This window comes from Coregonus lavaretus (genome assembly GCF_964263955.1).
Source record: "Coregonus lavaretus genome assembly, chromosome: 27".
Taxonomy (NCBI): domain Eukaryota; kingdom Metazoa; phylum Chordata; class Actinopteri; order Salmoniformes; family Salmonidae; genus Coregonus; species Coregonus lavaretus.
Genome location: NC_140014.1, coordinates 12,443,794 through 12,458,525, shown reverse-complemented (window position 1 = coordinate 12,458,525; position 14,732 = coordinate 12,443,794). Strand labels below are relative to the sequence as shown.

The 14,732-nt window shown below is 45.3% G+C and overlaps 1 protein-coding gene across 1 annotated transcript in view; it reads right to left on the bottom strand.

The window, feature by feature from the left end:
- The window catches only part of LOC311102944 (zinc finger protein 395-like), a 30,251-nt gene extending 17,463 nt beyond the window's left edge, over nucleotides 1–12,788 (bottom strand). The window contains exon 1 of the mRNA XM_084144439.1: nucleotides 12,702–12,788. The gene's annotated coding sequence lies outside the window, so the exon portion shown is untranslated. The remainder of the gene's footprint in view (nucleotides 1–12,701) is intronic.
- Nucleotides 12,789–14,732: the final 1,944 nt, after the last annotated feature.

Sequence of the window (14,732 nt, the reverse complement as noted above, 5' to 3'; positions counted from 1 at the left end):
ACTGGGAGTCTGGGCTGCATCGTGTTAGCACCCCACTCATGCTGAACAGAAGTTAACAGTCTTGAATAATGGAGAAGGGTGCAATTCGGGGCGTTTCTGCATGTGGTCATTCTCGCATCTGCAGGAACCCCTCTTGATACTTCTATTGTTACATTTTTAAGCTAGGACAGGTGGGAGATGGGGACGATCCAGTACAGTAGGTATCATGAGGGACATACTCTTTTCACGCCACTTCGATACAAAGTCATTTTTGCTAACCCTAAACCCTTTCCTAACCTTAACCTCAGTCTCCTAACCTGCTACGTTAATTCTCCTAACCTGCTGCGTAAGTTCTCCTAACCTGCTACAAAAAAGTAACTTCAGTATCGAAGTGGCGTTGGATGCCAACCACCGATAACCCCACAGAAGAAGAAGAGCACTGTCGGGCACTGTTGAGGGCGAGGGCAGGTGTTCGGAAGGCAGGAGCGAAGGACACTGTGTGTTAGCTAGCTAGTCCTACGGGTGACTCTGGTACACTGCAGGTGGGAGGCGACTAGCAAGCTAGCTAGTCGCTAACTCGCAAGATGTCACCCCCGTCTCCCGCCTGCTGTGTACCGGAGTAGGTAATGGGAACCGGTAAACAGTGGGTGTGTTCGAACAGTAAGCCTAATGCAGCCGACTGTAGACAAAAGTTGGCGAGTGAAGTCGGGGGGGGGGTGCATCTGCGACAGCCGAAAGTTGAACACTGTAGTGGTTTTCCAACAGCAAGGCTCAGATCAACTCAACATGGAAGTGTCAACATAGCTGCTATTGTTTATAAAAGTTTTTCTTTATAAATGTAGAAATAAACTTCTCTATACCCCCCATACTCACAAAATGAAAACATAGTGTGTGTGTGTACAATTAATTGGATAGAGAGGTCTCAAATATCACTTTCATTTATAGCCTATCCCCTGTAGCTTTAGAATCGTGGCAAAGTTAGTTCCTGTTTCAGTCATGTCTTTGACCACGTTCGCGTGGGTCAAACAAAAACACCCTAATGATTGGTTGTTAAATACTGCCTCCCACAATGCAGGGGATGGCTGCATGGTGCAGTTGGTGAGAAGCAACTGCAGTGACTTGAAGGCGACTTCATAAAAAACTGCATGACCTTTGATCACATGATTTTTGTAAAGTTCATGCAGTCGACATGTAGTCACAATTCGTAAATAAAAAAATTATACCCATAATGCAACACACTTTGAAAGGCGGTGACCAACGTTGGTCAACGTCTTGACAAAAGTGATCTGCTTGAATGCGCCCAGTGTTCTTCGCACCTGTCTGTCGGGCACTGTTTTCCCGCAGTTCTGTTAACGACGATGGGGGCAGGTGTTCGGCAGGTGGGAACGAAGGACTGTGTGCTAGCTAGTTCTAGGAGGACTCCGGTACACAGCATGAGGGAGGCGGGGGCAACACTGTGTGCTAGCTAACTAGCAAGCTAGCTAGCACACGGTGTCACTAACTAGCAAGCTAGCTAGTACATGGTGTCGCCCCCGCCTCCCGCCTGCTGTGCACCAGAGTAGCTAGCGGGAGGTGTGGTCGACCGGTAGACAATGTCCTTCGCCCCCGCTTGTCGGGCACTGTTTTCCCGCTGTTCTGTTAACGATGGTGAGGGAAGGTGTTCGGTAGGCGAGAGCGAAGGACAATGTTGAATGTGAAGAACACATTCCAAAGAGTCACACAAGCATGAAGATGTCGTGCTCGAGGGGGGGGCCTTCATGCAGGAACCAATGGGATGCTCGAGCGGGGGGCCTTTATGAAAGAACCGATGGGATGCTCGTGGGAGGGCGTTCCTGCAGATGCAGGAAGGCCCACATGCAGGAACGCCCCGAATTGCAGACTATTAGAATAATGCGACGCAGCATGTAGAAATGTTCGCAAAAAAACAATGTCCATACAGGCTAGAACACTTTACAGTGACCACGTTTACATGCACATCAGTATCCCATTTTTATTCGGTATACTCAAGTACTCTGTTTTATAAACATCATATCCCATTTACAATAAACCGAAAAAGCTTGTGTCCCGGTTATGAGAAACCCGGATAAGATGCCTGGGATATGCTGATCTAAGACGGGATACTGTGGCATGTAAACATCTTATCCCGTTTACTGTTGTTTTTGCGGTCTGCGCAGGCTCTGTTTTGCATATCATGGGTGTTGTGTGATTATGTTTTCATCTGATTGTCAAACAAATCACTTCAAAAATAAGGCTATCTGTGCAGTTCCATCCACCATAATAATTTAGCCTACTATAATAAATGTACTATAAATTAAATTAAGTTTCTGCTTATAATTTCCGACATTTGGTATGCCATTTTTTTGTCAACTGTATTTTGATACATGCAGCTTCTCTTCTGTCATAACTTGTTGCCCCAGAAGACTAAATAAAGTAGTGCTCATCAGAATAATGTCTTACATCGATAGAATGAATGCATTAGTAATCTAGTTAACACAGGTAAAGTTGTCTGTTTCGTTTAGGGACCGGGGAGAAAAAGCAATAACTCAAAAACAGTGGAAAACGGAAATTAGGAAATGAAAAGCTGAGTAAAGGACGAATCACATTTCTGATAAGACTTCAGTTCATCTTGGGTGCATATTTTATGTGGTTTAAATACTGTCTGCTTGCAAAGATAACACATTACACGTGCATTCGCATTTTCTCAAGCGATGCTGAAAGAAATAAATCATATTTCTCCACTCCTATTCCCGAGACAAAATTAACATTTGTTGTATAATTTCACTGCAAGAAATACATAATTCTGCAGGAGTTAATATTATATTCCGCTACATGAGAGAGGTTATAGGCCTACAGTCAGTTTCCATATTTGAGTTACTATTTCATTTAACCCATTTTAACTTAAATTAGGAATATTCTGTTTATTCATGGATACTGGGAAACTCATGAGCGGGATATCAAAGGTACATGTAAACAGCTTTTCCCGAATAAAATGTTAAGAGTGATATGAGCTACTATCTGGAATACTGTGTCCTTGCTAGTTTACAGCTAAAGCTAACATCAATCCACTACCCAAGTACTTTGTTTGTGAATCACATAACTATACAAAAGTGATACACTTCTTAAAAATAGTCTTTGATAGGCTGAAATATTTTTTAAGTACTTTTCTCAGTACTTAAACATTTTGCAAACCATAACGCAAAATATGTTGATTTCAAAGCTGATTGCCACCAAAAGCATTAGTCATTCACTTACAATGGGGGAAAAAGGTTTTTAGTCAGCCACCAATTGTGCAAGTTCTCCCACTTAAAAAGATGAGAGAGGCCTGTAATTTTCATCATAGGTACACGTCAACTATGACAGACAAATTGAGGAAAACAAATCCAGAAAATCACATTGTAGGATTTTAAATGAATTTATTTGCAAATTATGGTGGAAAATAAGTATTTGGTCACCTACAAACAAGCAAGATTTCTGGCTCTCACAGACCTGTAACTTCTTCTTTAAGAGGCTCCTCTGTCCTCCACTCCTTACCTGTATTAATTGCACCTGTTTGAACTTGTTATCAGTATAAAAGACACCTGTCCACAACCTCAAACAGGCACACTCCAAACTCCACTATGGCCAAGACCAAAGAGCTGTCAAAGGACACCAGAAACAAAATTGTAGACCTGCACCAGGCTGGGAAGACTGAATCTGCAATAGGTAAGCAGCTTGGTTTGAAGATATCAACTGTGGGAGCAATTATTAGGAAATGGAAGACATACAAGACCACTGATAATCTCCCTCGATCTGGGGCTCCACGCAAGATCTCACCCCGTGGGGTCAAAATGATCACAAGTGAGCAAAAATCCCAGAACCACACGGGGGGACCTAGTGAATGACCTGCAGAGAGCTGGGACCAAAGTAACAAAGCCTACCATCAGTAACACATTACGCCGCCAGGGACTCAAATCCTGCAGTGCAAGACGTGTCCCCCTGCTTAAGCCAGTACATGTCCAGGCCCGTCTGAAGTTTGCTAGAGTGCATTTGGATGATCCAGAAGAGGATTGGGAGAATGTCATATGGTCAGATGAAACCAAAATATAACTTTTTGGTAAAAACTCAACTCGTCGTGTTTGGAGGACAAAGAATGCTGAGTTGCATCCAAAGAACACCATACCTACTGTGAAGCATGGGGGTGGAAACATCATGCTTTGGGGCTGTTTTTCTGCAAAGGGACCAGGACGACTGATCCGTGTAAAGGAAAGAATGAATGGAACCATGTATCGTGAGATTTTGAGTGAAAACCTCCTTCCATCAGCAAGGGCATTGAAGATGAAACGTTGCTGGGTCTTTCAGCATGACAATGATCCCAAACACACCGCCCGGGCAACGAAGGAGTGGCTTCGTAAGAAGCATTTCAAGGTCCTGGAGTGGCCTAGCCAGTCTCCAGATCTCAACCCCATAGAAAATCTTTGGAGGGAGTTGAAAGTCCGTGTTGCCCAGCGACAGCCCCAAAACATCACTGCTCTAGAGGAGATCTGCATGGAGGAATGGGCCAAAATACCAGCAACAGTGTGTGAAAACCTTGTGAAGACTTACAGAAAACGTTTGAGCTGTGTCATTGCCAACAAAGGGTATATAACAAAGTATTGAGAAACTTTTGTTATTGACCAAATACTTATTTTCCACCATAATTTGCAAATAAATTCATTAAAAATCCTACAATGTGATTTTCTGGAGAAAAAAAATCTCAATTTGTCTGTCATAGTTGACGTGTACCTATGATGAAAATTACAGGCCTCTCTCATCTTTTTAAGTGGGAGAACTTGCACAATTGGTGGCTGACTAAATACTTTTTTTCCCCACTGTATTTGGACTCTCTATCACATCTCTCCCAAAGATTATCAGCAAATGACGTCATTACTGGTTAAAGAGACAGTGTACATTTTGATAAAAGAAGCTACTTCTATGCAAATGATGTTGATCAGTACAATACAATAAGTCCCAAATGGAAGGGAAACAGATTGTTTGTCATCTGTAGCCCCATGAAATCAGGCAAAACAAGCTCAATAACTCAATGTATGCACACACCTATTGAATATGCATTACCTGTATTGTGGATAGGCCTAGGCTACATCTTGATTTACCCAGTTTATCAATAGAGATTTACCATTTACAGTATTACCATAATGTAGTTACATTGGTAAAAACAAAGTAAAATTGATTGTAAGATTGTATAATTGATTCATTAATGCATACATGGCTGTCTGAATTATTTGGGGATGTAAAAACAATTATAATGTCATGATATTGAACTCAAAAGATGCCCAAAGGTTGTCGTGGTATCGTTTTGGTATCGAGCATCGTGATGGTATCGAGTATTGTGATACTAAACCTTGTATCAATATCGAAGTCAAAATTCTGGTATCATGACAACACTAATTACCACACAAATATTTACCCATGATTACCTATTTTGGAGCCCCTCTATTTCGGACACTGTGGTTCATCATTAAGTTTGCCTTGACACTTCTTTAAATAGAGGGAGGGCTGGTTGCTGGTCAGACCTCCTACACACAGAGCTAAAATTAGCTGTAATTCAACATCCCAATGGAATGTGTGGGTCTACCTTAGGTTTTAAGATACAATTACACAACAGTAGCCTGTAAATATTATCTTCAAACCAGACAGTATATTAATTACATAGTTATTACAAAAGAGTGACCTACTAATGACTATTTCTACTTGTTAAATTGCATGTTATTCAAGTTACACTGCACATATTCAAAATACACGTTACGTCAAAATGCTTTGTATTTACCCTGCTTAGGAAAAAGGCTAAAAGTCAAGACAGTGCTCCAATAATAGTCTCCAATAAGTCTCCATCAGTATCCAATCAGTCTCTAATAAGTCTCCAATAAGTTGAGGTGGGATTCTTCAATAATAGTATCCCAATAATTCCTGCAAAGTGATTCTACCTCTAACCCCATCAACTCATTCTACCACCAATCACCCTTCCCGTCTCACGTAGTCAATAAAATCACTATTTAGATGTCATCATGATAACTGATGCAAGTCTCAATACCAGAGAGCAAGACAGTGAGTCATCCCTTCTACAGAGTACAGAAGAAGAATTTACAGGTGGGAAAGATTTGGGGTGGGGAGTGTGGAGTGGAGTGCAGGGTGGGGGAGAGAGGAGGGGAGTGTGTGTGTGTGTGTGTGTAAGCAACACCAATGCCACCAGAGAAGCCAAAGACAGTATTACAGATCTTAATTTCAAATGGATTGGTCACATGTGCCGAATACAACAGGTGTAGACTTTACAGTGAAATGCTTACTTACGAGCCCATTCCCAACAATGCAGAGGTAAAAAGTACGATCGCAAAATAGTAACACAATAAAAACAATAACGAGGCTATACATAGAAGGAGTACCAGTACCATGTCAATGTGCAGGGGTATGAGGTATCTGAGGTAATACAGTATGTGTCACGACTTCCGCCGAGGCTGCCCTCCCTCCTGGTTCGGGCAGGCTTCGGCGTTCGTCGTCACCGGAGTACTAGCTACTGCCGATCCCAATCTCATCACTCCACTTGTCATGTCTTGTCAATCACACACACCTGTTGCTCATTCCCCTAATTAGTATTTGTATAAGTGTTCCCTCTGTTCCCCTTGTCTTTGTGAGGGATTGTTTGTTGTGAGAGCGTGTAGCTCGGTTGAGCTACATTTCACTGTGTTATTGCCTATGTGGATGTTTTTCCCTTGTATAGTTTCGTTTGACGCTTGGGGCGTTTGATTTATGCAAACGGATTAAACTCTGGACTTCGGTATTTTACCTCCTGCGCCTGACTCCTTATTTCACACCTCGTCACAGAATCACTCACCTGATCTGATATGGAGTCAGCAGGAGAAGACCGCATGCCTGGAGTTGTGGCACGGGTCCAGGAGCATTCCTCGATGTTGGCCAGCTTGGGGGAAACGATGGATCGGGTTCTTCAGGTAGTAGAACGCCTGGAGAGGAGAGGATCCGATCTATCGAGACCAGCTGGTCAACCGGATCCAGCCCCTACACCCCAGCCCCTGGAGGGATCCAGATATCCCGGCCACCGGCGTTTGATGGGACGGCAGCGCGATGCAAGGGATTTCTACTCCAACTGGAGTTGTATTTCTCCAGCATCAGGCCGGAGCCCCGGGAGCGGGAGAAGGTATCCGTCCTCATTTCCTGCCTTTGTGGGAGAGCCCTGGAGTGGGCCAACGCGGTGTGGAATGAGGGAGGTACCGCGTTGGAGAACTACGGGGAGTTTGCTCGCCTCTTTCGGGCCGTTTTTGATCACCCGCCTGAGGGTTGAGAGGTGAACGACTGGTTCATCTGAGGCAGGGGACGAGGACCGCTCAGGACTACGCGCTGGAGTTCCGAATGCTGGCAGCGGGGTCCGGGTGGAACGAACGGGCCCTGATAGACCATTTCCGGTGCCACCTAAGGGAGGACGTCCGACGGGAGCTAGCCTGCCAGGATGCCATGCTATTGTTCTCCCAACTGGTGGACATGGCCATCCGGCTGGACAATCTGCTAGCAGCCAGAGGACGTCCTGGTAGGGGTCTGCCCGTTCCCACTCCGGAAGACTCTGACCCCGTGCAGATGGAGCTGGGGGGAGCCTCCGGTCGAGAGAGTGCAGGAGGACAGCGACAGTGCCACTCTGGTGGCACGAAGGGCCAATCCGCCTCACGTCGCAGTCAACGTTCTTTTGGGTCTGGAGGCGGTAGACAGGGTACTCACACATCACCCCAGGTAACGAAAACCCAAACGTGTTCAGAGCCCTTTGCGGCGCACTGTACTTTATCTATCTCCTTTCACGATCACTTGGTAGGTTCCCAGTGTAAGGAGCTAGTTGATTCAGGCGCAGCTGGGAATTTTATGGACAGAGCATTTGCACACCGTCAAGGCATTTCATTGGTTCCCCAACCATTCCAATCCCCATCAGCACTTGATAGTCGACCATTAGGGCCCGGGTTGGTTAAGGAAGTTACGGTACCAGTCACCATGATTACGCAGGAGACACATGTTGAGCAGATCACCTTTTTGACTATTGAGTCTCCAGCTTACCCTGTAGTCTTGGGTATCCCGTGGTTAGCCCTTCACAACCCCAATTTCTCATGGCCGCAGAGGGTTCTTACGGGGTTGTCGCGTGAGTGTCCGGGTAGGTGTCTAGGTGTTTCCGTTGGTGCGACCACGGTGGAAAGTCCAGACGGTACCCCCACCGTGTGCATTCCCCCCGAATACCATGATCTGGCGCTCGCGTTTTCCAAGACGCAAGCGACTAAATTACCACCTCATCAGGAGGGGGATTGCGTGATAAACCTTCGGGTAGACGCTGTACATCCCAGTAGTCATGTGTATCCCCTGTCGCAGGCTGAAACGGAGGCTATGGAAATATACGTCACCGAGTCCCTGCGCCAGGGGTATATACAGTACGTCCCTCCACTTCACCTGCCTCCTCGAGTTTCTGGCGGTTTACAGCGGTTTACGCCCGTGCATTGATTATCGACCACTGAATAATGTGACGTATGATTTAGTTATCCTCTTCCCCTCATTCCTTCAGTGATTGAGTCAATGCATGGGGCCCATTTTTTCACCAAATTAGATCTCAGGAGTGCCTACAACCTGGTGTGTATTTGGGAAGGGGATGAGTGGAAAACAGCATTCAGCACAACCTCTGGGCATTATGAATACCTGGTGATGCCCTACGGTTTGATGAATGCTCCATCCATTTTCCAGTCCTTTGTGAACAAGGTGTTTCGGGACATGCTTGGTCACGGTGTGGTGGTCTACATCGATGACATCCTGGTGTATTCCGCTATGCGCGCCAAGCATGTGTCCCTGGTTCGCAAAGTACTGGTCCGACTGCTGGAAAATGATCTTTATGCCAAGGCAGAGAAGTGTGAGTTTTGCCAGCAGTCAATCTCCTTCCTCGGATATCGCATTACCACCACAGGTGTGGAGATGGAGGGAGACCGCATTGCAGCCGTGCGTAATTGGCCGACTCCAACCACAGTAAAGGAGGTGCAGCGCTTCCTTGGCTTTGCCAACTACTATCGAAGGTTTATTCGGGGCTTTGGCAAGGTCACAGCTCCCATTACCTCCTTGTTGAAGGGTGGGCCATCCCGGCTCCGCTGGTCTGCTGAGGCTGATTTGGCATTCAGTAGATTGCGGGGTCTGTTCACCTCAGCCCCGGTACTGGCTCACCCCGATCCATCACTACCATTCGTAGTGGAGGTGGATGTGTCCGAGGTAGGGATAGGAGCTGTCTTATCCCAACGCTCGGGCACGCCACCCACCCAAGCTCCGCCCCTGTGCCTTCTTTTCTAAGAAGCTCAGCTCGGCGGAGCAGAACTACAGCGTTGGTGATCGGGAGCTGCTGGCTGTTGTCCGGGCTTTGACGGTGTGGAGACATTGGCTCGAAGGGGCGAAACACCCTTTCCTTGTCTGGACAGACCACCGTAACCTGGAGTACATTCGGGCAGCGAGGAGGCTGAATCCTCGCCAGGCCAGGTGGGCCCTCTTCTTCACCCGGTTTGATTTCACACTCTCATACATTCCGGGTACGAAGAACGTGAAGGCAGACGCACTGTCTCGGCTGTATGACACAGAGGAGAGGCCCAGAGACAACATCCCCATACTCCCGGCCTCATGCATTACACACAGATCCATCTCCACCGCAGTGTCCAGCTGGGCTGCAGCACGTGCCTGCGCTTATCCGTGATCGTCTGATCTACTGGGCACACACGTCACCCTCCTCTGGTCATCCAGGTATCGGTCGTACAATGCGCTGCCTGACCGAGAAGTACTGGTGGCCTACCTTGGTTAAGGACGTGTGGGTGTATGTCTCCTCATGCTCAGAGTAAGGCACCTAGGCGCCTCCCAGCGGGTAAGCTACAACCTTTACCAGTTCCACAACGACCATGGTCTCACCTGAGTATTGATTTTCTCACTGATCTTCCCCCCTCCCAAGGTAACACCACTATCCTGGTCGTTGTGGACCGCTTTTCAAAGTCCTGCCGCCTCCTTCCTCTGCCCGGTCTCCCCACAGCCCTACAAACTGCGGAGGCTCTGTTTACTCACGTCTTCCGGCACTACGGGGTACCAGAGGATATAGTGTCCGACCGAGGTCCCCAGTTCATGTCTAGAGTCTGGAAGGCGTTCATAATATAATATAATATAATATAATATGCCATTTAGCAGACGCTTTTATCCAAAGCGACTTACAGTCATGAGTGCATACATTTTTATGTATGGGTGGTCCCGGGGATCGAACCCACAACTCTGGCGTTACAAGCGCCATGCTCTACCAATTGAGCTACAGAGGACCACCACGTCTGGGGGTCTCGGTCAGCCTGACCTCTGGTTTTCACCCCGAGAGCAATGGGCAGGTGGAAAGGGTGAATCAAGATGTGGGTAGGTTCCTGCGGACCTACTGTCAGGACCGGCCGGGGGAGTGGTCGGTGTTCCTGCCATGGGCAGAATATGCTCAGAACTCTCTCTGCCACTCCTCCACTAACCTAACACCCTTCCAATGTGTTTTGGGTTACCAACCGGTCCTGGCACCGTGGCACCAAAGCCAGACCGAGGCTCCCGCGGTGGATGACTGGTTTCGGAGCACGGAGGAGACTTGGGACGCTGCCCACGTTCGCCTCCAGCGCGCCGTGCGTCGTCAGAAGGCCAACGCTAACCGCCACCGCAGGGAGGCCCCGGTGTTCGTACCAGGGGATCGGGTCTGGCTCTCGACCCGGAATCTGCCCCTCCGCCTGCCCTGCCGGAAGCTGAGCCCGCGGTTTGTGGGGCCGTTTAAAGTCGTTTAACGCTTGGGGCGTTTGATTTATGCAAACGGATTAAACTCTGGACTTCGGTATTTTACCTCCTGTGCCTGACTCCTTCTTTCACACCTCGTCACTGTATGTACATGTGGGTAGGGGTAGGGGTTTGTTGCTGAGAATTTTCCAGCACAGCAGGAAATGCGGATTATGTATTTGAGTTTTTAAAAGGCTTCTAAAGTTTGTCATTTCCACTTAGAAATTTCAGACTCGATTTGACCTAATGAAAAGTTTATCAACCCCTATAAAAATGTGCATTAATTATAATCCACATAATAATTCACATTTCCTGTTGCTGCAGGATTATTTTCCTGCTGTAGCAAGATGGTTCAAATTAAGATCCTACATCTGTATGAGAGAGAGAATTAGAGAGACTGGGAGAATGAGAGCGAGAAGGAAACATCTCTGAAGGTCTGGTTGGTAACTGCCATTAAAAAAACTCAAATTACGGTCAGGTTTTTTCTCTCCACCCCCCTCCTTGATTCCAGTAATAGTTGACTCACTGTTGTAAGGGTGAACTGATCTGATCGTAACAGCATTTCCTTTGATTGCACAACATTGGCCCTCTGTGCTACAGTAGCTCTCTACTGTATATGCCACAAGTGGCATAAAGTAGCCACCCGCCAGTTACAGACGGCCTACTGCCAGGAATACAAGGGGGGAAAAAAATCCTAAAAGGTGTTTGTACTTCTGACCAGAGTGTGATTATGGGGGGCTAGGGGGGGCTCAATCTCCCTGAATGAGAGATGAGCCCCCTTAAATGCAACAAAAGCCTAACTTTGGGGGGCTCTATATAATGCTAATTTGCCGATTCTCCTATTTCTTTAAAAAGCAGTTTTGGAACTGAATATGAATATGAATATAAAAGTGTGTTCCAAATTAAACGAACACCCCCACCTTTCTGTCATGGACAATACAGTCGCCTACAATGGCATACTCTTCAGAGCAAACTGATTTGAAATTTACATTTTAGTCATTTAGCAGACATAAAACAATATTACTTTCCTGAAAATAATATTTAAAAACAAATATTAAGAAAGTAGAGGAGAGGAAAGGAGATGTTTTGGTCTTGCATTTCATTTGCATGCACATGCATAGCTTTATAATCATTATCATCATCATTATTCTCATCAGTGTATATCTAAACATCTTTACTATTACTTAATGTAATAAACTGATAATAACAACGTAGCCTAATAACGTTGACCAGGGGGTGAATGGGAGGCTTTAATTCAAGGTGTCAATCAATTTGTCAACATCATTGCATTAGGAAGCGTTGTGCTTACAAAAACATCACTCTGAAGGAGTGTCCATCCCCTATCGGTAGAGAGTGGTATAACCACGCAAGCCCACACTAACTTCCCATTGTGTATTTCCCTTACCAAAACAACTTCTAGGTGAGCTTATTAACAATGGTGTATTGTAACAAAGGATCTATGCGCAAAAGAGATTTTAGGATGCAAAACATTACTTTTACAGTAGCCTAGCCTACATTCTGCAACTCGGTCATGTTTTGAAAGAAAATGTAATATACAGTACTACTCAGCGTTGCTTCATTAAAGAATGATTGATGGCCCACAAATAAAAACAGTGCGTCAGTTTTGACCGCGTCCTCCTAATATTCTTTGCCACTCGACAGTTCATCAGCATGGTCATATAAAAATGAGCCCCAATGCATTTTGCAGCGATCAGATCAACATCTTTTTTTTCTTCTCATGTTTACAATGAAAAATATACCCTTCCAATCAAATCATTATGCAATACATAAGCAATCTACTAGAATTTTGACAAGCATCGGTAAAAAATTTATCCTAAACAGCACTTTTCTTTGAGAAAAACAACCCAAAGTTTCAATGGGTACAGTGCACTTACCCCTGCCAATTTTCAACACACCCCCTTCCTTCAAGCTCGCTTTAACCGGCTGTAACTTGAAATGCTCTTTTCTGTGCCTGGAAAAAGGGTTGTATGCTGGTTATATCCAAACCCGATATGGAGTCAGGGGCAGGATTGGAATGGAGCTTTTCTTCTGCTAAAACATTCTCAAGTAAATACCATACACTGACCTTGGACGCAAATAACCATGTACTTTATATTTTGCCTTAAGGGAATAGCTAAATCAGCGGCGGTGAAACCATTTTAGTGTGAAAATATAGCTGTATGTCTCAAGTTTTGTTTGAAGGAACGAAATTCAATTCCGGGTTTTCTTAACTCTCTATTCAGCGGGTTTTCAGCTCTTGTAGTAAACAAGCTAACCATGTGTTAACGATGTCAGCGTTCATTGGTCAAACCCTGTTTTTCAAGCCAGACGTCCCACAAATCTCACTTGTTTACAGTAGCCTGGAGTTGGGCGTGCTTGAGTGGAGGGGAGCTCACAATGAACATACAGTAACTAAACTAGGTTACATTGTTGTATCCCTGCCCTGCTGCAGAAAGAAAATAGCTACATTTGACGTTGTAACATTGCTTCAGTGCTAGTTTATCATAGGCTACAATAGAGAATTTGGTGATGTTTGAAATTAATGAATAGAGAAAGACAAGCCTACTGATTATACATATGTGTTATCTACTGTTATTTTTATTAGGCCTACTATGTTTTTATTGTCATATAATACCCCTCTACAACATTAACAATTGTGCTACTGTATGTAACAGCTTCATTCTAATCTCACTATTGATCAGCGTTTGACAAAACACTGCAGTTTAACAAAAATAGTTTTGCTGTCACTGACACAGTAGCCTACATGCATTCCACATTGCCTCCGTTTACACTCATTTTAAGGTGTTGATGGTTTTCCTTTTCTTGAGGTGAAAACAACAAATACCTACTGTATGTGCAGCTTGGTATGCGGATTGCTTGTGTGGGCCGAGAGTCCCCTATATGGATTACATAACATAGGCTACAGCAGCAATATAGATGCAGGGATGATGTTTGCTGTTTTGATGTCTTTAATTTTTTCAAATTTTCTGAACGACACTGGCGGGGAAAGATGTAACATCCCCATGCAGCTGCTGCATGGCGAGCGCATACTCTACTTGCAGGTGAACATGTGGTCGGTCGGCCCGATATATACACGCGCGCACGTCCGAACGTGTGCGCACACACACAGACTGAACAGCTGCATGGAGAGAGCATAGGCTACAGCATGTCGGCCTTAGTGGATGTGTGGGTGAGTCATTGGTGCTCTAGAGACTGGTGTTGCGAAACACTCTGGTCCAATGACCCAGATACAGCAGGGTTATTTTACCAGATACAGCAGGGTTATTTTACATAGTCCACTCCATAGGCCCCCTTCTCAGCTTTCATACATGCATAAAAGTATCCACCTGGCTACTAAGTTACCCATCTCAATCATGCCAAAATAAGTGCACCATTACCTAAAATAAATGAATACAAATGTAGCCTATTTACTACAGAATATCATCTCTCTCTCTCTCACACACACACACACACCGTCCACACACACACCTCTGCAAGTTAACTATTACAAGATAGGGCATGCAGGCCTAGGTTAATCTCTCATGGACAGACTACATCAACTACATTTTTAGTTCTGGGTTAACAGAGATTAGGCCTAGGTTGGTTGTGATGTTTGCCTGTTGTTTCTCTCTTGTGTGTTTTCCGATTACTATGAGAATCTGAGGTTCCCTATAGCCCACTCCCCACGTTCCTTCTATTGGTGGGCTCTGTGGGTGTGTCGCAGTTACCCTATCAGTGCCATGTCTGATTCTCTTTTTTATAATGGAAAAGTGCCAACAGATGTATAATGCTGATGCTCTCAAATGTTCCACATGGAGATGCAAGGATTGGACTTTATACTTTAAAGTATTCAAACTAAAAATAACCTGTAAAGATAACAGCGGACTGCTTGTTAATGGACATAATATCAGCTTGCAGAGCAGATG